The following is a 14173-nucleotide window of genomic DNA, read 5'->3' as shown; positions in this document are numbered from 1 at the left end:
AGGAACGGGGTAATTGGATTGGGGGATCTTCTATTTGGCCAGGTCTGGTCCCTGTCATCATGCTCCAGGCCTGGCTTCTCTCAGTGCCTTCAGCAAGCCTCAAACACACACACACACACACACACACACACACACACACACACACACACACACACACACACACACACACACACACACACACACACACACACACACACACACACACACACACACACACACACACACACACACACACACACACACACACACACACACACACACACACACACACACACACACACACACACACACACACACACACTAAACGTGTTACAGCACGAAATCGCTACCCAGTTCAGGAGGCCGACTGTCCAGTGCACAGCTAAAGCCTGCAGGGTGTAGGGTGTTTGGTGTGTGTGTGTGTGTGTGTGTGTGTGTGCATACTCCGCTAACAACTCACTAAATGGTTAAACAGATTACAGAGCGCACTATAAGTGGATTGTCACAGCTCTATATCGCTCGCTCAGGGTGTCTCTCCTGCGATTAAAAGTGGCCAGATTTCTCTCTCTCTCTCTCGCTTTACATACAGAAACACAAATCTGCACACAAAACAGAGCGCAAGGTCATTCCCAGGCATGGACTACATTTCCTACAGTAACTTCCAACAACAACATGATTTCTTAGAGCTGCTCTTAAGCTTTGCTGGACAAATGTCAGTGCGAAATAATAATAATAATGAAAATGTTTATATAAATGCATTTTTTTTGGTGTGCTCAAATCCTATATCATTGCTGGCCAAACATAATTTTAATTTCTTGATAAAATTTTTGGACCGAAAATGATCAATCCCTATAACTGCTATTTAATCTCCAGAAATTGTAACACCCTGGATTCTGCCAGCGTTCCTCCACCCTCCTGGACTTCCTGTACCTGAGTTGGCTTCTTATCACTCAGGGTTCAATTTAGCTACTGTCAATGGTCGGGGAAAATGTTTTGTTTGACTTCAAATTGACCTTTCCCTCCACATATATTATTTTCAGACTGTGGGGGGTCCATATGCCATATATTTTCTAATCAGGTCACGTCTATAGACTGTACACACCATCTACACAGCACATGAGTGAAGAGCCTCGCTCATACCTGTATATAGACAAATATCTCTGCAGTCTGTGTCATCTGGCCATTAGAAGTCACCTACTGGCAGGCTGGGCTAGAAACCAGTCAAGCCATTGCCAAAAGAAAAACCAGGCATATCCTACAGCAATGTGTAGGTCTTGGTGCATCTTAGTGTGTAAATAACTGACCATCCACCCAGTGAAGAACAGCCATGCTGTTTTCTATCCAATATATTCTCATTATCTGTGTGGAGAAAAAGCAGCTAATGACTACATACAGCCAAGGGCCAACAAACACTACAGCTGCACTGCTGTGTGAACAAGTATTTGTCTATTGGGACCTGTGTGTCTGTGTGTTATATGAGCTGCCTACCCTTTGCATGCAGGCATCACTTCTATTTCACCCACCCCCAACCCAAACTACATGCACACATACTCCTCTTCAGCTTCACCCATGTATCTTCATGCTCCTGGCCACTAGGCTAGCCCCCTTGACGCACACACAAATAATACACACACTTACAGCTCATTGATTTAAGTCAATGTGAGTGTATCCTAACCTTCGGAGGACGGTGTTTGAAGTCTCTTTTACCTTCCCAGACCCGCTCCCAGAGCCAGACACAGCCTAGAGTCTGCGAGAGTGCAAATACACACACACACACACACACAAAGCAGCAGCCAGCGGTCCCATTCACACCACCCATACACACACTCCCAACAGGCTGAAGGGATGCCGCAGGCAGGGACTACATACGTGCAAACACACACACACACACACACACACACACACAAACACACTTACGATCTCTGTGTATTACCAACATTAATGAGCTGATAGATGTTCAACAGAGGCAAAGCAGCAGACAATCATTTCCTCAGAGTGAGGCAGGGAGTGAGAGAAAATCAACAGCAGTAAGCGTGAATGTGGGTGTGCTTGTATCTAGGGCCTTGTTTTATGTTCTCTCTGCCTGGCAGCCTCTAGGCCTTCCAGAGGTTAAGGCTGAGAGATGGAGCAAAGCTATCCAAACTAAGGCCTGCGGTTGCTGACGAGAGCCAGTGGTGAGGCTGGGTTCGGTCTGGCTTGTCAGGGGAAAACACAGTAATGAGAGAAATTACTAAACAATCAGAATCACAGCAAGAGATGGGAACAGGCGAGCTTGGTCGGGACCCTAAAAATGTCATGAAAACATGCTATGTTATTTTCAAAGCTATAGCGCGTAACCTCTGTCGCCCCAATGAGAAATTCTGAGTAATTACAACACTGTCGGCGCATCGCATCTACATTAGGTGATCGCACATGGATTTTACACCTTCTGCTGTAAGGCCAGGAATCAACAACTGAAACCTGTCTTCTTCTAGGGATTTTTTCTGAGCTCCTGCGCCAGTGTCGGGGCTAAACACCAGTTTATAAACACTGCAATACTGTGGGGCGCTCGTGGTGTAGTGGTTAGAGCGCCCCCCATAGAGGTTCAGTCCTCCTTGCAGCAAACCCGGGTTCGAAATCTCATTCTCTGCATGTCATTCCCTGCCTCTATACCCCATTTCATCTATGTCTCTCCACACTGTCTAATAAAGCATGGAAAATGCCCCAAAAATAAAATAATATATATTTTTTTTAAACGCTGCCATACTGAGAAATCTGTTTTGTGAAGCTGATATGCTTAATCAACTTTATGTTAACTTTGTTTGTGCAATGGCTTGAATGTAACGGAAATTTAATTATATGAGAAAGTTAGGTACTATAGCTTTACTTAAAGTGCGTATTGGAAGTTAAAAATATTCCTAGATGTATACAGGACTCTTTACTTAAAATAAGCTATTTTAAGAATGTGAACAGTGGATGCTGTTAAAGTGATGCCTAACCCTATAGCAGAAAAAAAAAAAACTCTTAAATGTTTCTATCATGGACAAAGAAATCAAAAAAAGACTTTAATGAAATGTAGAGACAGTCATTTCTTTTTCTTTAACCTCTCTGCTCATTATAGCGACTTGAGTTTTTACATGCACAGGGATAAGACGGCCCTCTGCTGCCATGAGAGGTCTCAACGCTGCCATGCCTCTGCCCATTCCTTCGCTCCATGACATGAAATTAAGTTAAATGGGCCGGCGCTTTCTCCAGCGACCCGGCACAGACAAGGAGTTCAGCCTAATTGGACCGACCTCTTTTCCGATTGAGGATGTGGAGGAAAAGCAGCAAGCCCACGTTCTTCAAACACCTTGATGATCGGTTACAGAGAGGAAAGCAAAAAGAGGTGGATGCCGGCAAAAAGAAAAGGGTGTAGAAGAGAAAGGCTTCTCTTGAAAACAGAAACAATTCTTTGACAAAGGAGTTTTTTGGAGGGGAGTGACGGACATGGAAAAGGGAAAGTAGTGAATGTACGCTTACATCTGTGTATGTGTGTGTGCATCTTTATTCTAACCAAATACCTTCAAGGCTGGATCAAAGCTTGAACCTCGGCAGCGCTTAATGAGGAAGACAAAACCTTTTTAAACGCTGGCTTGTTATTAAAAATATTCTTTAAAAAGCTGTCACTTTATGTGGAGAGAAACAGCCATCTGTTAGCTGTGATTTCTACAGTTCTGCTCATTAATGACAGGTGGGAATTGGGTCAGAACATCAGGTGAAGGATGCTGTTACATTCAAATGATACTTCTGTCAATGGCTTGCCTGGGGGCAGATGTGCACTTGTTAACACAACACTCTGTACATTTCTGCTGCTCTGATTTCCGTTATTTGGGGGGGAGGGGTCTTAGTGAGTTAGTTGACATGATTACCAATAAACCGACAGCATGCCTAGGTTTTCTTTAACACAGTAAAACCACATTCTGCCATTAAGAGTACATACAAATGTGTACGCATGCATTTCAAATACCATTGTACACAATTGGACAGCACTACAACCAATCAGAGCAATGAACAAGGTGACGTGTTAAGCCCCGTTCGTTTAGCGAACAGCGGGTTAACTGTTAAATTAAACTTTTGCTGTGGTCGGTCGGCAAAACAGAACATTCCTCTTTCTTGTTAATGAAAGATTTGAGTACCGTCTTCCAAATTGTTAAGTGTCGAGGCTGAAGCCGTCTCAAACTCAAACAACATATCCGCATCCAACTCTGTTGTTTACTAAAACGTCTTCTACGGCGCATGCACAGCATTGTCGTCATCTGGTTACGTCCGCCCCAGAGCCCCATACATAGGGTTCTGGCCCGCCCATTTCAGAAAGAACGATTTGATTGGTAGCTCCAGATTTTGGACATATTTAATGAGCTTCAATGGAGAGTGTCCAGACCAACAGGCGCAGCACATTTAATTTGCCAGCGGCAGGTCTGGATTTCCAGGCTAATTGTGTATAACTCTTAAGCCGGGAACATACCGCACTGGCCGCCTGCGGCAGTTGGCCGCGTGAACGCAGGAGGCTCGCCGCTTGGTCATATTGGGCCATATTAAACGCAGCCGCCGCCGCGGCCAACCGCCGCCTCATCGTAGGCGGCGGTTGGCCGCGTGACTGCAGGAGGCTCGCCGCTTGATCATATTGGGCCATATATTCCTGACGCCGACGCCGAGATCAGACCCGTCACACTTACGGTGCAACAACAACAATAACATGGTCCAGCTGTGCCAAAAAATACAGATGTAGGTTCACTGTGTAAGCGGCAGTCTTGTCACAAATATCATTAAAACAGCCTGAACACGCACCCCGATCGCGAATACACACACATTAACAGCAACATACTAAACACATTAACAACAGCAGTGTGTGCTCAGCAGCACAAACAAAGGCAGACATAAGCCTACCTGAAAGTGAAAGTGTGCCGGCTGACGGAGGACAACACCAGTGCTTCGCTGTAGCCTACTATATGGAATTCCACACGGACACTGCCGTCAACTTTGGGTTCATATTATCCTCAGGAACAGCACACAGCTGGGTGAGTTTCACTATGCTAACCGGCGCTACCTTGGCTAAAGTACAACCAACAGCTAAACAGATGCAAAATACACATATTTGCAGAATGTATTGGAAGCCCAATGTCCTCACTCCACACGCCCACCTCGTCTTGCAGACCACCGGGCAATCTCAACGCTGATTGGCTGTGGAGGTGCGGCGCCGCAGAAAAAGATGAACATTTTCATCTTTTTCTGCGGCGCCGTGTTCGCCGCACAAGCCTTCGATTCACGCTCCTTCGATGGCACGGCTCATGAGGCGCCGGCCGCCGATTATTGGGTGGACGCGCGGCCACGCGCTAGTACATTGACTTTGTATGTAATCTCGCCGCGCGGCCAGTGCGGTGTGTTCGCAGCTTTAGGGTTGCATAACATCCACTGTCATGTAAATTGTACTGAAAATATCTAAAACAGACAATGATGACCGGGTACTTTAATACATCTGATAGGGCTGACACACACACAAAAAAGTATATTTAACTCAACAAAAATACACAAGCACAACAAGTCTTTTCTGTTGCCAAAAACTATTAATGAAGAGAAAAACATAAATAAACTAAGTATTGGGGATGTTTACATTCGAAGCTCTCATGTTCTCTTTATATACGAAGTCATTAGACACAGAAAACTGACCTGCTGACCATGTACACTAGTCTGGGTAAACACACACGCACGCACACACACGCACACACACACCTACAATCACCCACTTACCCTTTGCCACGGGTGAAAGGCAACAAGATCTCTTAACAACAGCTCGTCTTTTTCAATAAATTTTGCATGAAAACATGCCGCTGGAGCACCAAGTTGCCTGCTGTCATACTAGAGGAGTGTTAAATGTTTAATGACGACAACACCACACACAAGCGCTCAGAGTCAGTGTGGCGCTCTGAGGGGCCCCTCTTTCATCCTGACAGACACTAGAAAGCTCCTGAGCCTCTTCTCCACCCCGCCCCGCCATCAACATCACACCGCTTCAACTCCTCTCCCACCAACCTGGATGTAAATGACTCTGGAGAGTTACAGTGTGTGTGTGTGTGTGTGTGTGTGTGTGTGTGTGTGTGTGTGTGTGTGTGTGTGTGTGTGTGTGTGTGTGTGTGTGTGTGTGTGTGTGTGTGTGTGTGTGTGTGTGTGTGTGTGTGTGTGTGTGTGTGTGTGTGTGTGTGTGTGTGTGTGTGTGTGTGTGTGTGTGTGTGTGTGTGTGTGTGTGTGTGTGTGTGTGTGTGTGTGTGTGTGTGTGTGGAAGTGGTAAAGATCAGGGGGGCTTACATAAAGACCCTACATCCCCCCCCCACATCACCATTAAGCAGAAGAAGAAGAATGGAAGAGACAGTAGCTTGTCATTGACAGGATGTAGTGCAGAACGCCTTGTTTTACATATTCCTGATACATCTCATTGCTTCTGCCTTTCTCCTGCTACAGGAGGACCTGTTAGGCGCCTAAACTCCTGTGGGAGCGTCTGGGGAATGAGGGGATCATCCATGTCTGGGCAGCTTATGGACCCTGATGACATCATATCACGGTCCACAAAGCTACACCAAGAATTTGACTCATTAATTTTTACTGCAAGTGTAGTGATACGAGACTAATAGTGCTAAGTGGACAACAAATGTTGTTGTGTTCATCATGTCACAGAATATATACACAAAATGCAAATTAAATGTGTTAATTTTTTCTTTATTTTTTGCGATAATTAATTTACTTACATTTCCTGGAGCTTCCTGTGTCTTTAGTCATTCAATAATGCTGTTGCAGTGACTTTAACATTCATGTTAAAATACATTACTCCAAGAGCTAAACTATGAAATCAAAAAAAGAAGAAATTGAATTGTGACCCACATACTATAAGCCCTGACCAAAAAGCTATATGAAGAAAACTTTCATACCCAGTTTTAAACATACTGTATATGAACACACGCATAATGTAAATATCATCCAGTATCATCAAGGTTTAAGTAAATTTGAAGGGCAGATAGGAGGCTAGACAGTTTGAAGAAATATATTAATGCTACCACAGGTGGAAATGTGCACGCGCACACACACACACACACACACACACACACACACACACACACACACACACACACACACACACACACACACACACACACACACACACACACACACACACACACACACACACACACACACACACACACACACACACACACACACACACACACACACACACACACACACACACACACACACACACACCAGCTAAAGCGAGGTCAGAGACAAAGGCAGAGATTTCTATCGATGCTGAAGGATATTGAAGCCTTAATAAGAAAATAGATATAGCCTGCTGGCCTTACATTTCACTGTTAGCTTTATTTGTTTTATTGATAGTGATCTAAGAAAGGCAGTATGTAATAGCTTCAAATAAGCTGAGGACTTTTTCTTTAAAAAGCTAATTTAAAAAAGCACCCAGGGATGGAAAAACTAGTGTTAAATATATGGAAACTGAATTAAATACAGCTTTTATTTAAGATGTTATCAACTTGTGAATAATTAGACCATAGTGACAATACACAATGTGCAATTCTAAATAAACAAAACATTGTAGCTTGAAAAACATGTAAAAGCTTGACCCTTATTTCTGGTCTATATTACTCGCTGAACACATTTAAAGCGGCAACGAGTAACTTTTAAATATCTTTTAAACAGCCTCATGTTTCCTCTCATAATCATAAATTACCTTTAACAGCAAACGAGACCATCAGTGCAAAGAAAGACGTTTTTATATAGTTTTTATTACTGCATTTGATCTGGTCGTACACCCAGTCCGATTTTCGGTTCACGCGTGCATGCTCTATGGTCACATATCCGTATTGGTCACAGATTTCAGTGTGGCGCAGTTACGCGATTTGAGAAGCCTATCCCTCCAGGTGAGGGAAGGGGAGTGGGAGCCTTGTTTGAGACAGTTGTTTGTCGTCATAATGACTGATAACGGGGCTGAACCATAAAAGAAAAAAAAGAAAGGTAAAGCTTTACATTACGTAGACACTCATCAGCATTAATTGATACTTAACTAATGCCTAGTTCATCCTGAGTTAATGTAGGACTCATGTAATACTCATAGATGACTCAGCCATGAATGAATGGTTACTCCATCAGTAACTAATCAGAAGTCAGTCTTAATTACAGACTGAGTCTTTAATGATCATTGCTTACCTAAGACATCTATTACAGATTAACTCAGACATGTTTCTTAAAATGTATTAATACTATTAATTAATTATTTACCAACAACACGTGAATTTAGAGTCCAGTATGTCAGCAACCTCCATTTCACAGTACTATTTGAACTGGTATCTGTTTATTAACGTACCTTAAGTCCTGTTTTTGGGATAGGAACATTTCTGCAGGATTCTTTGCAGTCCAGGATTAAAATCCAGGGGACATATGTGGCCAAGTGCTTTCACTTCCAGTAGAAGTGACGGAAGGTAATTGCTCGGATATTGATGCATATATACTTGTTGGCAGTCCAAATATTATGACCTATTCACTGTGCAACTTTCCCACTTTGATCAAGCATACGTGTATATGTGTGGTCTTTCAGGCAGTATCAACAGATATAACCACAACCAGAAGTTACTTAATAATTAATTAATAGTTATGTGTCCCGCTAGGTAAAGTCACAACATGAAGATATATTTGCAATTCCTTACCTAATGACTAACTAATACAGGTACAAATCATGATTTCATTTTAATATGGTAGTATGAAAAACTATTGTCAATAATGGTTAGTTGAGTGTTATGTGTCCCGCTAGGTAAAGTCACAACATTATGATATATTACCTAACGATGAACTAAGACGGTTTAAGACCATTATTTCACTTTAATATATTAGCATGGAAAACCATGTCAATTAATGGTAAGTTAAGTGTCATGTGCCCCGGTAAGTAAAGTCACAACATTATGATATTTTTGCAAATCATTACCTAATGATTAACTAAGACGGGCTAAGAACATTGGTAGCATGGGAAACCATGTCAATTAATGGTTATTTAAGTGTCATGTGTCCCGCTAAGTAAAGTCACAACATTATAATATATTTGCAAATCATTACCTAAGGATTAACTCAGACGGTTTAAGAGTATGATTTCTCTTTCAGACGGTGGTGACAAATATACAATCAGTACAAAACTGATATAATATAAAGGTCTGCATTCCTGTCGTGATTTAACATAGGCTACTATATTAATTTCATTGAAGACCATCATTTGGGATTTTAACAGTTTTATTGTATTCAAAGTAGTTTCTACCTAAAACGTTAACAATTTCTGTTTAATGAACATACACAAAAAAAATATAATAATATCAAGCAATCTTCATTTACTAGCATGAATGCTGCTAATCTGCAATTGCTGATTAATACACAATTGTGTTCCTGTCAACTTTCATCTTGCTGTAGGCATCTCATTTGGCAGAGCCACCCTTGACAAGCCCAAGGACCTTGTAGTAACGCTCGATCAACTCTTCAGGAGATTTTACTGAAAGAAAGGAACAAAAAGTGTGTGTAAACATCAGACATCCGAAAATGTATCATAAATCAACTTTTGAAGCACTTATATCTAACTTTCCATAATAATTCTCAGCACTATTCTGAAAGTCATTACAGAAGGGTTTGTTCATATGTTGTTAATTGTCTGATCAGTGATACAATTTCTTCTTAAAAACATGCTGAAAAGGCAACACTATTTTTGATAGTATTTTTTTATTTATAAAATGAAAAAAAACCTTTATCCATATTCTGTTTTGTAAAAACAATTCTCACATGATTAGTTCGATATTGCCAAATTTGCATATTTATTCAAACATTTCTGAAAAAATTGTAATTTGAAAAATAATTGTTTTAATGTTAGTAATCAACTGGCAAAGTTTCATGATGATATCTATAAGTAAAAAATATTAGCCTATTCACCTGCAGTGTGACCTCACTTATCCTATACTTTGAGAGGGGATAACTAAAAACAAAAGCTACCAATATAAAAGGTTTATCACATCAAAACCTCTTCTAGGGATGTATAGGATATACAATACCTACCAATAAGAGACATTTTGGGACTTGGCCCATGGACTATAACGTAAAATGCTAGCTTGTTATCCAATCGGCTAACGTTACTCCAGGCAAACAAAACCATTAAGCTAACATGACGTTAGCTTAATGTTAGTCTCGCAAAGCCAGACCAAACTACAGCAAGTAGTATGGTCTGGAAGCACTCTGTTTAGAGCCGTCTATTCGGGTGGGGAAACCGGGGGAAACTGGGCTAGCCTGTTTGTATTTGTTTAAACCAATCACAATCATCTAGGGCGGGGCTAACCCCGGGAAGCAGCAGCGGTGTCCTGCAAAATAGTGCCGGGGGGGACTTATTTTGATGGAACGTCTTCACGCCCAGAGACTGTCAGAGAAATGGCTAAACCCGCAAACGCCACACAAAAACTATTAAAGACAAAAGGAATATACATAGTGTGTTGCTTTCTAACCAGCATGTCAAGACACCATACACTTTAGCCCCCGAGGAGCTCACGGGATAACTTAACCGGAGTTAACTTGCCACGTAGTGTTATCTCTGGTAACATTATCATCGGCGGTTGAGAGGACGGCTACGGCGGTCGAGTAGAATTTATAGCATTCGAGAACTTATGTCACCACCTCCTATCGCTGTAGTCAGAGCCGTAGTCCGTCTGTTTACAGGCAGAACAGGGTTTTGACGTTGTGAGCGCTACACCAACTGCAGCAAGTAGCCGTAAGTTGCTAGGTGATAGTGGAAGCCGTTGGAATCTTTCCCCGTCGCTAAAACACCGCTGCTTAGTCCCTAATTCACCAAAGAAAGGGAACGGCGGATCTTAATCTAGCTGGTTATAAGGTCCGGTGCTCAATTCAAACCCCCACGCTTCATTTTCCAGAGTTTATGAGGGTATTTCTGCCCGGGGGTAGTTGTACAATGAAGTTGGACAGCTAGGCTAAGCTAGGATGCGTCCCGGACCGCCGAATTATCGCCACACTTTTTTTCTGTCTACAATAATGTGACTTCCCACACCCTGTGTGTGTGTGTGTGTGTGTGTGTGTGTGTGTGTGTGTGTGTGTGTGTGTGTGTGTGTGTGAGAGAGAGAGCGCTGCACATAAGCACACGGGTTGACTGTGAGCGAATTGTTTCCGAATTTGAGGGGGATCACAAGCCAGCAACCGGAAAAGGAGGGGGCTGTGTCAGGGCAGCGTAGCTTTTCGACGCAAGCGAATAGACGCTGGCGGAAGTGGTCATGCCAGACTAGCTTAATGTAGACGTAGCCTACCTTTTTAAGAATGCTTTGTAACATGTCACCGCTAACTTTACTTCATGCAATAAAAATCATAAGAACAATATTGAGCTGGTAGTTTGCTAACCTCTTTTTGTCGTCTGCCTGCTGTCCATTTCGGCCCATTAGCATGGTGTTCGTCTCCTTGTACATTGTGGCTTCTGTCCAGTGGTTTTCTTCGACGTCTTCACAGCCCATTGGTTTTTATAATAGAGGATTGAGGTGCTCCTCTCAACTTCACGTGCAGCTCTGGAGGATCTTGCGCCTCCCCTGTGTTGTCAAATGTTCTATATAGAGATAGAGTGGTTGCTGTTCCGTGCATTTTAACCTTATTTGGAGAATACTTCAACCCCCATACATTTTTTTTCAGCTTGGTAAAAAATAGACTAATTCAATGTGGGTTGCCAGATCTGTCTAGTAGTAACGTCCTGTAATTAGTGAGAAAAAACATGACTGGATGAGGGCATTTACAAAAACAAATATATCATTAATTAAATAAAAATCTTGAGTGTGTTCTGAGAAAAGGTTGGCCTATCACTATCAGTAATTTAATTAGCCTATTTATTCCTGAAAAATAAAGCCTATCCTATGTATAAGGCTAACTGAAATTGATTAATCAGAAATACAATATTTGAAGAAACCAACATTAATATGTCTTCTAAATTTCAAAAGGTCAAAGTATGTGGTGAGTGTAAAAGTTTAGTTGACACATTTTTACTTATTTCTAACCATTAGACCTGGCAACTTCCGAGCCTTGGAAAGGTGCTTGTGCTGGTGCACAGCTGAACAAATCTTATTTCATAACATTTCCTCATCTAAACAACTTAATCATTTGAAGATTTAATGAATTTTACAAAATGTATTACTTTTGGTTATTAAGAAGTCCACCTGGAAGGCTTCTGCAAAGCTTTTGGTTCCAGAAAAATTGGTTATCCATGCTACCATATTAAAGTGAAATCATGCTCTTAACCCGTCTTAGTTCATCGTTAGGTAATGATCTATAAATATATCATAATGTTGTGACTTTACTTAGCGGGACACATAACTATTAATTAATGTATGGGACTTCAAATTCACGGTTTTCATTGTTGGTAATTCATTAATTAATAGTATGAATACATTTTAAGAAACATGTCTGAGTTAATCTGTAATAGATGTCTTAGGTAAGCAATTATCATTAAAGACTCAGTCTGTAATTAAGACTGACTTCTGATTAGTTACTGATGGAGTAACCATTCATTCATGGCTGAGTCATCTATGAGTATTACATGAGTCCTACATTAACTCAGGATGAACTAGGCATTAGTTAAGTATCAATTAATGCTGATGAGTGTCTACGTAATGTAAAGCTTTACCGTTTACTTTGCCTCACCAGCATCATCAGATGACCATTATTCATCTGAAATAGTCATTATTTACAACATAAACACATTACCTCATCGTGATCCATTGTAACTAACTGCCATCTCTCGTTCATTCGCTTTGTGTGGGGACACGGACTCGTTCAGCTCCGTGAGAGGTGACAATGCATCAACTCATTGCAATCAGGTGTGTTTAGCACTTACTGGCATTAGTTGATGCTGTGTCACCCATAGACTCACGGAGCCGAAAAGAGTCCGGTGCCCTCACACTTTGCTTTCAACACACGGACACGCACCATATTGCTTCCTGATTATTTGAATCTGAACGCCCTGCACGAGCTAGAAAACAGCTTCACGACAGCTGGCGTCGTAATAATACTACCGCTTTTGTTCAAAGGTGTCGCCAACGTGCCGACTTACTCGTAGTGGCTTTAAGTGTGTGGTGCTAAGAATCACTGTCAAAGATACATTTTCTCAATAATGAGCATTTACTTGACGAGAAAGAGCAAACCCACACATCATTTCTGAGAAGAGATGTGTAAGTGCGGTTTGACAGTGCCTCACAAGGCAAAGTTTAAAAAACAGTCATAGATAGATTGGATTTCTATCGGGCCAGTGCTACAGACGTAAGTTTCATCATCTGATTGCACTGTTGCATCAAGAATACATCTGAGGAATGGAGACCCTTTTCAGTTTGATCAAACAGGTCATAAAACCTTACATTTCCATTTGACTATTAATGCATATTTATTTCAGGAGATCCAATGGAACGTGAAGAAAATACAGGTTGAAAATGTTTTCCCTCTGACAAGTTTGTGTGCACACTGCGCAGTATTTAAAATATTCCATTGTTTTGAACAAACTACTACTAAGACTATAGTATGAGTTTTGATACCTAGGGAGCTGAAGTCTCTTAACTTGACGTATAGCACAGCAGCTGGCCAGCGCCACACAAGGGATCCATAGTCTGATACACACATCTGTGCCATTCAACATGACAGACAACAACTGGGTACCAGTCAAATTAAAGTGGCCTCCAATCAAATTAAAGCACAACGCACTGGTGAGGGATTGAGTGTGCTATTCTGGTAGAGGCTAAGAGAGGCCTCTAAAGTCGGTTAGACCTGTATTGGAGTGTAAAACTTTTTTAAAAAGGTCCACACGACTCTAAACCTGTTTCTAGCGTGTATTACAACCTTTTGAAGACATATGCTTGTAAGTGAAGGTGTCATTTGTCTACATTTCACACCTTAATAAGGAGCCTCTCATTTATTGTTGTTTTCCCTTCGCTATAAGCACCAAAGACATTAGAGATGCATGTGATCTTGTTATGTGTCTAGGGCTTATTGCAGCCGGGGCCCAGAGGGTGAAAAGTGGAGTTAAAGCCATCAGACATCATCTTGTGACCAAAAACATTCTCTAAAAACTGGCCCTGTGCAGTTACTCCTACCTATAATCATCTACTCTTATATC

At 41.7% G+C, this 14173-nt stretch overlaps 1 protein-coding gene across 1 annotated transcript in view; it reads right to left on the bottom strand.

Moving 5' to 3' along the window:
* The window catches only part of rsrc1 (arginine/serine-rich coiled-coil 1), a 128693-nt gene that overhangs the window by 87638 nt on the left and 26882 nt on the right, over window positions 1–14173 (bottom strand). The gene's annotated exons all lie outside the window — the stretch shown is intronic.

This window comes from Ammodytes marinus (genome assembly GCF_949987685.1).
Source record: "Ammodytes marinus genome assembly, chromosome: 3".
NCBI lineage: Eukaryota > Metazoa > Chordata > Actinopteri > Uranoscopiformes > Ammodytidae > Ammodytes > Ammodytes marinus.
The sequence above is the reverse complement of the archived record's forward strand: the minus strand, read 5'-3'. Positions and strand labels throughout refer to the sequence as shown.